We start from the raw sequence: 12874 nt of genomic DNA on the forward strand, positions 1-12874 counted from the left end.
ACAGAGTAAGTGCAAAAGGTAACAGTTGGCATCATCCACTTTTTCCAGAGCAAACAAAAAAAGTTTGTTATGATTTTTAAAAGAAGAGATATGTCTGAACCTTTATTTTGGTGCCTTTCTCTGATTTTTCTAGGAGATTTTCTGGTAAGAAAAAAAATTGGCAAGAGGGAATCACTTGCCTTTTCTTTAGTATTATCTTCTCGTTGATGATCTGTTCAAAAATGTACGCAAGGCCCTTAGAATTAGAATGTACCTTGAAAGTTTCACTTTGGTGAATATCAAGAGACTATCAAACATTCTAGTGAATACAAATAATAAGTGTGTGTTCAAGACAATAAGTTTATTGGATTTCTTCACTTGCAAGATTTATCAATTATAAAGGAGAAAGTGAAGCAGATTTCTTTTTTTTTCTAAGACATATAAGTATCAGATAAAAAACTGACAGAAATTTGTATTTCAGAGAGAATTAGATTGGCTACTCTTTTTGAAAGATGTTTCATCAGGTGCTATCAAGGGGGAAACTCCTGTATATTATAGGATGCATTTTCTTTTTCAGGAAAGAAAGCTGTGTTTTAAAAATCCAGATAGGAATGTATTGGAGCAGAGGGGGTCCTGATAAAATAGTTATTTAATTTTCTATGTCACAAAGGAATGGCCAATGTCCCATAGCAACAGAATGAGCAGTAAGCCAGATAGTTTTATCTTTTTCGGCAAGAAATTTGAATTTCCAAACCTTAAAGACAAAATTTTCTTGGTTGACAAAACCTGGCAAATGGGAATCATGCCATAGCCATTCTGAGGGCATCGCCAACAAGAAGAATGTGGACAATAGAAAATGACTGAAGCATTTCATTAAATTGTGAGCATTGCCTCATTAACATTATAATTCTGGACCAATTTTAAAGCTGTCTTCAACACTCATTAACCCAGCTGCACTCTAAAATGCACTTACTGTGAAAATGGAGAAAATGATGGCTTTAGAAGCACTTGCTGTATAATTACTTCAAAAGTTTTGCACACTTCATTTGACTGAGGTCTTTGACATTCTCTGTTCTTGGAAATACCTCAACATTGTCATCAGGCATTTGAATGCATCATTTGGAGCTGATGTTCTGAAGGTGGTCATTTCAGTCATTCTAATCCAGAATTGCCTGGTCTTGGTTAATCTTCATTAGCAATGCAGATCAATGACAATAGTGATTTACAGAGCAAAAGATTAATCCCAGATGCTCAGAAGGATGCCATGGCCAATGGTGTGAAAAGCTGCCAAAATACCCAGATGCAACAGTACATATATATTTCCATCTGTCCAAAAGTCACAGACGGAAGCCAGCCAAAGTCAGCCATATTCCTCATATAGCTAACACTATATTCCTCATGCCATGATCTCTGTGCACTCTCTCTGTGCACTCTGTTATACAAGGGTTAATAAACTTACTGTCTATGATGGACTGTAAGGTTGTTAGTGACATATACAGTACAACCTATGCCATTTCTTAGCTCTAACCCAGTCCTGATTTATTCAAATAAGTGGAGAATTTTCTTCCCTTCCTTCTTTTGAATTCCTTAGTAATATATTGCTTTTTAAAGGGCAAGACCTAGCTGTTTCCAGACTAGAAGTGGAATTGTAACAATCCATTGCCTCAAGAATATGGTGATCAACATTTTTCTCAAAAACAAAACATCAACCAACAATAACTTCCCTCTGTTTTACAACATAGTAAACAATTACTCAAAAGTGGCTACATGAGAAGGGATTAGGCCTATGTTTCTTATTAGACACCTACCACAGTGTTAAGGTCATGCAGTTGGCATATCAACAAAAACTGATTTAAAGTGATTGTGGTCATTGCCTCAATTGGGGGACTAGAGAATTTCAGTCAGGAAGTGCCCCCCCAAATTACATACCGTAGTGCAATGCTATTCAGAATAGCATATCCATAATTTTCTAACATTGTAGTCCTACCAAAGAGCATCTCCATTGTGTCTGGAATCAATTTCAGTGTATTGTTTCCCATTGCATCCTCAGAACTGCAATATAGCCACTAATCCATCCTTAATGCAGAAGGTGATTTGTCTATGCTAATGGGGAAACTGAGGTTCCATTACAGTGTTTCCTGATAAAAACAAAATACCAAATTATACAGATGAACTGCATGATGTGTTGGTCTTGTGACAAACTGGCTCATTGTTTTAATAGGTGCTATAAACCTTTGAGCCATTCCACACAAACTAGTCCCAAATTGAATATTGATGTTCCTCAGTACGATAAGACTAAGGGTTTTCAATATGAACTCTGTCAGCTTACTCACATATTCTATTAAGCACCAGAGAAGTAATATACTAGCACAATCCCCAATCTAACTCTGGTTCCATCAATACTATGCCAGGCCACCTGTTTGCTGTAGCTAGGTCTCTATTACACAAACTATAACAACTTTCTCAACCATAATAAATTGTCAGGATTTCAGCATTCATTGCCAAACAATGATTTATTATCAATTTATTACAATAAGGGCTTCATTATGGTTCAATGTTCTATTTGGATGCATTATGGAGACATTGTTTTTTATCAAATTAGATTGTCTACCTACTCCATACTTAATTCTTCAGCAAGAAGCAGATCTCTAGATTTCCAAGAGAAATCAACCTCATCATAAGATCAACATCACTTTTAACAAAAATTAAGGAGGCTGAACAGGGGTTCCATTCTATCACATATAAAATGTGTGTAGTCCAGAGATATTTTACAAGAAGAGTCCTCCACTCTTCTGCTCACAACAAAATACCTTATACCACGAGACTTGAAATTTTGGGCATAGACAGCTTAGACCTTCACCATCTTCAGTCTGACCTAAGCATAGTACATAAAATTATCTGCTACAATATCCTACCAGCCAATGAATACTTCAGCTTCATCCAAAACAATACAAGAGCGCACAATAGATACAAACTCATGGTAAACCAATCCAAACTAGACTGCAGAAAACATGACTTTAATAGCAGAGTTGTCAATGCCAGGAATGTACTACCTGACTCTGTGGTTTCTTCCCCAAATCCCCAAAACTTTAACCTTAGACTGTCTATTGTAGACCTCACCTCATTCCTAAGAGGTCTGTAAAGGGCGTGCATAAGCGAATCAGCGTGCGTACTGTCCCTGTCCTAATGTTTTCTTTTATTTGTATCCTTTTCATGTATTTATAATTATGTTTACACTTGTATCTGTCATAAAATACATGGTTGACAAAATAAATAAATAAATAAAATGTTACACAATTCAACTAATGTTCTCACAGCTACAATAGAGTTTTGGCGACTCTAGCTTTAATTACATTTCTTTCTTTCCTTTTTCGTTAGAAATTGGTTTATGCTTCAGAGGGCTTTCAGAATCTAGATAAAATGGATTGGGGACAGTTGGCAACTGAACAAAATCTACCCAAATACTGCATACCTCCGTGTGCTTATACTGCTAATGCAAAAACAGGCAGGTTCCTGAAAACCTCTTAGCAAGCTGGCTGGCTGATTATTTACCATCCTACCTGGAGGTCATTATTAGCTATTTAGTGTTCTTTGATTATCTGACAGGTGGCTATAAACCTTGATGGATGCCCCCTGCCAGCAAAGCAAAATGTGATCTCCCTCTCCCCAAAAGTTTGTGAATCTTAATAGCATAGATTACTTGATTGATGCACACTCTGCCATTTAATTACAGGAATAAATGAGGAAGAGGAAATTTGTTACTTCCCCATTTATTATTCCATAATTAGACTGCAAATAATCAGGTCCCATGATTGGCTAAAGGGAACGTAGAAATAATTTACTGTAGCTCTCTTTGTAACAAGATAAAAGAGAAGCATAAATTATCATAAAGCCAGGACAAGACAAAAGTTAAGAATATCTTTTTAAAAAATAAAAATCCCAGTAAATTGAAGACTGAATCTTCAGCCTGTCAGGTGAGCAATTTATTGCAGCAAATGAAATGCTTCTACTGTACAATGACAGAGTACTTTTTCAGTATCTAATATTTATGCATATGCTATTTTGGAGTGCAGCATTGATCAATATCATAGCAGAGAGCAGGGCATTTATCTTGCCTTTTGGCTTGCATATAACACACTCCGTGTACTTTGTTTAACATCCAAGCCTAGTGAACAGACTAAAAGCATTGCGGTACTATCACATCTCCAGAGTTATCAGAACTTAATTGTGGCAACTTGATGCTCACACTCAAATTTAATTAAATATTAACACCAATTAGAATTTGCCGGATTGGTTTGGAGAGAGTACTAACTTTTCTTTGTTGCTGTTTGATAATCAGGGCAGGTACTAGCTTTAAAAAAAAAACCTTGAAGAATCTACAATTGACAAGAATCTCTCTGATCACCAGCTGTGTTGTTTCAGATGTTTTCTCAATTACTGCTCTAACAGCAATGGTAGAAGGGCTGTGCACCTTTAGAAAATGATTCAGAATAAGTGTTTGACACCTCATATGAAGGCAGAACCTTTCTGCTATTTTGGGCTTTTGAGTAAGGCTGGAAAAATATATTGCTGCTCCAAAGAATCCACCCATTCAAGTTAAGGCAACTTCAAGCACAAATCTTCTCTTTTAGGGTTGCATGGAAGGCTTAAAAATGTGATTGTTATAATAAATAGGAAAAAATAGTGCCCTTGCTGCTTACAAAAATCAAGGCAACAGTAAGAGAGGCAGGTAGAAGACAAGCTATATGCTATGACTGATAGCACAAATATGAGCTTACAAGAATTCAAAGAAGCTTATACCGACAAATTATCCTCTTGTTCACTGGATCAAGCAAAGTTAAGAATAGGGGGCAAGTCTGTGCTTGCATTCACCATAAAACCTGAGGCTCAGTTTCTGAGTATGTGCATCATCTTAATCAGTGGCGGGTTTCACATTTTGTTACTACCAGTTCACCGTGCATGCACACACCCAGTTCCCCCATGCATGGCCAGTTTGCGCACATGCCCGCCTTCCACACAGATGCCCGGCCTTCCGTGCATGTGCTTTGCTCGCACACGTGCCTTCTGCACGTGTGCCCGACCTCAAAAATGTGCCTAAATAGGATGGCATAGAGCCTGGGCGGGTGGGTGGATCCACCCGTGATTTCTGCTACGGGTTCACCTGAACCTGTCTGAACCAGCTGAATACCACCTCTGATCTTAATCTGTAGGACTTCGAATGTGTAACACCAATCCAAGTTTGTCTCCAACTACAGAAATAATAATCTTCTCCTATTTGAAGGGATTGGTTTGCAGTAGCATCCTCAAAACTTTCTGAGTCATTGCTCAGAAGAATGAATGAGCAAAATGATTCCCAAATGCATCAGGAATGATTTAGCAATTTACCAATAACAGATATTGCTGTCTAAAAGGAGGGAATGACACAATTATACAGTCTAGAGGCTACAATTACCTAATAGCCTAAGTGAATGTTCATCTTTCATCATTTGGTAAGGATCCAGGATCCATTGCCTTCCCTCTCTTGATTGATCCACAAAATGTCCAAAGTATCATTAAAAAGGGAACCCATGTCCAATCTCTTGCAGGAATACTAATATTCCCCATTATCTCCAGTTTACAGAAGCACCTTTATGTTCTCCAAAATTGGATTTCTGCAGATGCAGTAACTCTGAGCAGTATTTTTTTCTCAGCTTCAGCTAAGAGGTTTTGAGTCAATCTGAGGCAATTCTTTCTTTCTTTTTTTTTTAGTATGTAACATCTACAGAGAGAATAGAGGAGAAAAGGAATGGACCAGATCACTAATTCTAATTGTAATTATCCTCGTAACTGGACTTTTATCAAGTTACTGACATAATTTTAGAAAATGCACTGGTCTCTCAAACAATGTCAAGTATTTCACATTGTAATGGATATATTAGGATTATAAAATCTCAACAGATATGTAGATCAAATGTCAAAGAGTACTGGATTTAGGCAAATAAAACTTTCATCTAGATAATTTAATAAAATTCCTGTTTATATCATTTATGTTTCAAATCTGATCTTAGATTTTTATCTTTTTCTTTAGCATGCAATTTGTTTCACAAATGGCCTTGTGCAATATATCATTTTCTGTATTTAAATTTTGGTACATTTCCATGACAACTCTTAAAACTTATAAGTCTTTCCCTAGGATTGGGCTCCTGTCCTTTACAGCTGCATTGCATCGTAGAAAAATCTGTGCTTGAGTTAAGGAGTTGTCAATAAGTGTTACATGTGCACTCATCAGTGGTGGAATTCATTTTTTTTTACTCCGGTTCTGTGTGTGTGACTTGGTGGGCATGGCAGGGGGAGGATACTGCAAAATCTCCATTCCCTCCCCACTCCTGGGGGAAGGATATTGCAAAATTTCTATTCCCACCCCACTCTGGGGCCAGGCAGATGTGGTATTTGCCAGTTCTCAAAATTACTCAAAATTTCCACTACTGGTTCTCTAGAACCTATCAGAACCTGCTGAATAGCACCCCTGGCACTCATATAGGCTGTAAAGTACCTTTTCCCCTTTTAATCTGAAGTACAGCACACTCCTAAATAGTATGTTTTATTTCTACAATACTTCAATATATAGTAGGAATGTATACTGGATCTGGCTGAAGCCCAGTTCCCAAGGCAGGGTGGAATAATTTGGAGCAGACCCAAAGTTGCTTTCCAAAATGCAACCAGACTTCCTTGGTTGTTTTTTTTTTCTTGAAAATGTTTTGCTTCTCATTCAAGAAGCTTCTTCAGTTCCTAAAGAACTGAAAATCAATTCTGGGGCAACCATGATCTGGATGATTGAGAATCTCCATTGACAATTTGGAACATGTTTTCATTTCCTTGGAGGATTCTCAAGTAATAAATGAGTCTTTATTTTATTGAACAAACTTGTATGTCACCCCTCTCCCCAGAGGCAACTCTAAGTGGCTTATAGACATTGAATAAAATGTACTATAAAACATTAAAACAATAATAAGAATCTGAAATTTAAATTCCAACCCAAATCTATTTGTTAGTGACCTTTCCACTGTACCATATAAGTAGTAGAAAGCAGCTACACTACAAAAATCAACCTTTAAAACTTCGTATCAATGACCATGATGGGAAAATGGAACAATAAAGAAATATGGAATGTATTTCTCTTCAAATTAGGCCACTTATGGATGTCCCAGTTAGGAAGTGAGACTGACAATAGGGGTGGAGTAAGAACTTGGAGACTGAGAATGATTCAGAATATTATTATTTGTTTCTTCTCCTGTCATCAGATTGTCCGTATTTTTTGAGCTGTTAGCTAACTGACCCAATGTAGTGATTGATGTGTTTTTATGGAGAAGATCTCTGAGTTAACTTGGTATATTTCCTCAATCTTTTACAATCAGTTCCGAATCATTCAGGAAAGAGTGTCAACATTCTCTATCAAAATTCTTCTGCATTTCCCCCCATTCTCAAAATAATCAACCTGCAGGCATCATATGGGAGGTTTTCCCTGGAGGGTAAATTGTATTGCATGCTGTATCAGAAGAAAAACATTATGTACACATTTAAGGAAAAAAAACAGAAAATAAAATTTAGAGTTTTAAAAATGATAGCCTGAAAGCTGTGATATGTCATATGGACTTTCACATTTTTAAATATTTTTTGTAATTACCATACTTTTCAGAGTATAAGACACACTTTTTTCCCCCTAAAAGAGGGTGGAAATGTCAGTGTGTTTTATAGACTGAATACAGCCATTTTTGGCCTCCCAAACCCCCACCCACCTTCCACGTCCTGTTTTTGTGAAAAACAGGCCCGTTTTTCACAAAAACAGGATGCACAGAGGGTTTGGGAGGCTTGCAGAGTGCTCCTGGGGGCCAGAGAGGGCAAAAACGGGATGTGCAGAGGGTTTGAGAGGCCAAAAATGGATGTGCAGAGGCCTGCAGAGTGCTCCTGGGGGCTGGGGAGGGCAAAAACGAGACATGTGGGGGATTCAGGAGGCCAAAATTGTACCCACTTTTCACAAGAACAGGACTCGCAGAGGGTTTGGGAGGCCTGCAGAGTGCTCCTCAGGGCCAAGAAAGGCAAAAACCATATTCGCAGAGGCCCAAAACTTTTTTTTTGTTTTCCTCTTCGAAATCTTGGTGCATCTTATACTCCGGGGCGTCTTATAGTTCGAAAAATACAGTAGATACCTTTTTTTTAACCATCTAACGGGTGATTTTATTAAAACAGTCATTTCTATTTCTTCTACTAGACTGGTCTGTTTTATGGGTTATGTTTTTATAATTGCTCCTTATGTGGTTCTCAGATCAGATTACAGTGTCTCAGCTAAACCTAGCCAATGAACTATTTTTATAACTCCAAACTGGGCTCTTAAAACAGCTGGTAGTATCTACAAAGCCTTAAAGTGCAGCAAACCTTACATATACTCCCACAACAAATTCAAATACATTTGTCACTAGTGAAAGCTAAAAATAAAGTGAATATTCCCAAAGACTCAATGAAAATGTTGTGTACATAAATTATATGATACTTTCTTGTAAAATTGATGGGTTTTTTCTTCTTTTTCTCGATACAATATCTTTTCAAGTTTACCGAGCTGTAAGATGTGAATATATCTAATAAAGAAACTAGCAATAACTTTTCATTTAATGGGTAAAAATGCATCAGATGATGCCCATTTAGTGCAGTACTTAATTAGATCCCATCCATCCTCACTGTGGAATGAAATTTTTTTTCATCACAATCACATGACTCAGAATTGTTGTTTTTTTTCCATAATTTATAAAGGTTAAAAAATCAATTAATCGAAGAAGAAAACATCCAGCTGTTAGCTGAACTCTGCCATGATGGTGTGCAAATACATGCAGAGGATTTTAATAAGTTCTCTTGGCGCACTCTGTGGATTTATAAATACTGCAGTGTTTAAAAGAAGCAGTATTTTGGTTTATTAAAGTGTTTTCTTCTCGATATTTAATAATAATAATGGAGCAATTGCAACTGCTAATCACTAAACAAGTAAATATAGATTATTTAAAGAGCAAAAGTAATACATTTATCTTGAAGTCCTTGACTTATGATCACAATTGGCATCAATATTTCAGTTGTTAAACAAGGTAGTTAAATGAGTCATGGCTGCAATTGTTAAGGGAATTATTTCTGTTGTTAAGTGAAGTATTGCATGGTCTTTAAGCAAAACCAGCTTCCACCGTTTGACTTTCCTTGTCAGAAGTCAGCTGTGAAGGTCATAAATGGCAATCACATAATCTTGGGAACTGCAGCTATTTTAAATGCATGCTAGTTGCCCAGCACCCAAATTTTGATCATATGACTGGAGGGGGGTGGGTTCTGCAACATCTAAAAGTGCGGGGACCAGTCATGTGTCCCTTTTTTTTTTGCGCTGTGGTAACTTTGAACAGTTGCTAAAAATTGGTTCTAAGTTGACGACTACCTGCATTCCTAATGTTTCAGAAAACCTCATCGTTACTGTAACTCTATATCCTGAAACTAAGATGTATTGAACACATTTGGTTTTACTCTGAGAAGATATGCATAGTAATTTGCTGCAAGGTGATATTTTTATGCTAATTCTAGTCCCACTGAATATACAGGTAGTCCTTGACTTACGACTGTAATTGAGCCCAATGTTTTTGTAGCTAACTGAGACAGTTGCTAAGTGAATTTTGCTCCAATTTATGACATTTCTTGCCACAGTTGTTAAATGAATTGCTGCAGTTGTTAAGCTAGTCACATGGTTGTTAAGTGAATCTGGTTTCCCCACTGACTTTGCTTGTCAGAAGGTCACAAAAGGTGAGACACATGACCCTGGGACACTGCAATCATCCTAAATATGAATCGGTTGCCAAGCGTCTGAATTTTGATTATGTGACCATTGGGATGATGCAACTGTTTGTCAGTGTAAAAAAAAAGTCATGTCACTTTTTCAATGATGTTGGAACTTTGAAAGGTCACTAAATGAACTGTTGTAAGGCGAGGACTACCTGTATTAGCTTCTCGCTAATAGATTAATGAAAGTTGTACTCTATGAAAGTATGCAGAAATAATGGTGATATTCTGTGTATTTCTATAGATTCCCCATGAATAAACTGATTGGAAATTAGAACAGCTTAGGGCTGTTTTCAGGAGCGCTGCCTTATAAGCTTATATTGAGAGTGTTATTACACTATCTTGAGCTACTGCAGAAAGGTGAGATACCACCCAACAAATAAATATCCTGTGTGGAAATTAGTGTGTTGGATAAAATTGGGGAGACACAGGTTCAAGCATACCTTCAATCGTAGAAACTCTCAGATTCAATTTGAGTTAAGATAATCCAAACAAACTTCATAGGATTGCTCTCATCAAACTGAAATAAAAACAGAACACCCTGTAAGACACTTTAAACTTCTGGAAGAAAAGAAGGCACAGATCTAAAAATCAGATAAATATTGTATCACCTACCTTTATTATCTTGAATATCTGCTGTTCTGGCTTGTGTTCATTTGACTTTATCGTCGCTCAGTTGACTAGAGCAGGGTTCTCCAACCTTGATAACTTTAAGACTTGTGGACTTCAACTCCCAGAATTGAAGGTATTCTGAGAGTTGAAGTCCATAAGTCTTAAAGTTGCCAAGGTTGGAGAACCCTGGACTAGAGCTCTCCTGCACTTTCTGATAACATTATCCATTTTTTTCTTGATGCCATACATGCTTAGAATTTTCTTCTAAAAGTTAGAAAATCCAAATGTCAAGATTTGTACTAGACATGAACAAGCACATTTCCCTCAGTGATATACCTAGTCTATTTGATAGTCAGAGTGGATCATTTTTAATGTCGCCCTCCTTCATTGCTGAGAATCAGTTTGAAGTTTGATGTACAAGCATCCGAAACTGGGAGGCTACCTTAGTCACAAAACCAAATGGGTGATTTTTGGATCAGTCACTTTTCTCAGAAGAATTGACAAGCTTTTTCGGTAAAAACGCTGCCAAGAAAACTGCAGGGGATAGGCACCAGGAGACAAAACTCACTTGAGGGGGACACACTTTTTTCCTGTGTTGCTGCTGTGCTGATGACAATCACCAAATAACTGCTTAGAAGTCATACAACAGTGATGAAATTCCACACCCATCATTAGTCCCTCATGTATTTTGGTAGCACCCTCATTACTGCCTGCACCTGGGGTGAACAATCTCTCTCCTCACTCCTCCCATCCCATGCCAATACATTTTTCCTCCTCTTCTCAGTTGTTGGTTATTTTTCCCTTTCCTGTTTTTTTAAAAAAACTTTTAAATTGTAAGCTCTTTGAAACACAGCTGTTCTTGTTTTTTGTTGTAGTTTTTCATACATAGAACATTGATGTTAGCCTTGCTGTTTTCATTGATTGTATTGTGCTTTTGCACAGTAGATAAAGGGAAAAAAAGTTTTCTCTATGTCACAGATTTTATATATGTAAAGCATACCTTCTAGTTCAGACTGTTAAGCAATGAAAAAGCCCATGAAGCTTCATAAAGAACCTTTCCCACATTGGTTGCTCCCTAGAAAAAATTAGAAGAACCATCAGCCAAAGCAAGAAAGAATGGACATGTGAGTCTGCAAAACCTGCAGGAATCATTTTGATAAAGCCAAAATAACAGGTTGTATCAGGAGCTCCTGCCTGACAAGGAAGTGAAGGTCTCTGAATTCCTATCTTACCCATTAGATTTATTTTTTCTCTTAATTTTTCTATGGTACTTTCTTTTTTTGTGGCGCTGAAATGCGCCAGCATAGAGTCTAGCTCCAAGCGCTCGAATAAATCAGATTCAAACCATTTTGTGAATCAATTAAATAAATGCTACTGTGTGGGGTGTTGTTTCCTCCCCATTTAGATCATCTTAATTGGACTGCAGCTAATGTGCTGCCTGTCCTTTCATGCTTATGGTGTCCTCCCCATTTATATCTCTATCACCGCAGACAGCTTAGAAAAATAAATAGGATGATTTCTCCAGGATGTATTTAAAGAGGAGAATAAATGGGGAAAAGCAGGCAAAAAATCAGGCTAAAGCTTGACCTGAAAAACAACAACAATGGAATTTAGTACCTGTTATGAATGCCTATATGAGTGAAATGCCTTTTCTCACCTGCATCTAATTTGGTGTAGACATGGCCTGACACCTTTTTTTTTTATTCTTGTCACTTCATCCTCAACTCATACCTGAGGTAGCTTAAAGTTATTCCTGCCTGTTTTGATGTGAAATGATTCTCCCCCACTCCCACCTGCCTTTCAGCAAGCATCAAGCTAAGTGCTGTTGGGAAACTACCAGCTAGGCTGGAAGAAGAGGACAAGATGACAAACCAGCTTGGAGTTACTGGGCAGCCACAAAAGGCGTAAGATTGATCTTCCTCAAGATCCATGAAGGCTTATCTGGTTGTTATCAAGGGAAGTCGAGCAGTTTGAGGAGATTCTTGTAACTTTGGTGGAAAATAATAAAGTTGCTTACCTGGCAGTTTACGAGTGGCTCCAATTGCTTGAGCCTGACAAGCACTGAGGGTTCAATGCTCAGTGCACCTTATTGTTGTCATCATGTGATATCATAATCATCTCTTTAGGTAGCCATGGAGATATATTATGTCCTTCAGTGCCTAGGCTGTATTTTCCAGGGCTTATTCTGCTTTGGGCAGAAAAAGAGGCCAGTTCATCGAAACATGGGTGTCTTTCTGATCTGGGAGATTTGAATCAATCCCATTAACAGTGGCATGAGGACAAAGGAACATTTTTCTGACACTTTGACAGCACAACTCTTTTCATGTCTGTTAGTTGTTCCCTTGCTACCTTTGAACAGGTTTTTTTCTTACTGGCATGCCTTGTACATTGAACATAAAGTAGCATTTAGTGCCAGTTTCATACCTGTCAAGATATCAGTCAC

The sequence above is a fragment of the Ahaetulla prasina genome, chromosome 3 (assembly GCF_028640845.1).
Source record: "Ahaetulla prasina isolate Xishuangbanna chromosome 3, ASM2864084v1, whole genome shotgun sequence".
In the NCBI taxonomy this organism is placed as follows: domain Eukaryota; kingdom Metazoa; phylum Chordata; class Lepidosauria; order Squamata; family Colubridae; genus Ahaetulla; species Ahaetulla prasina.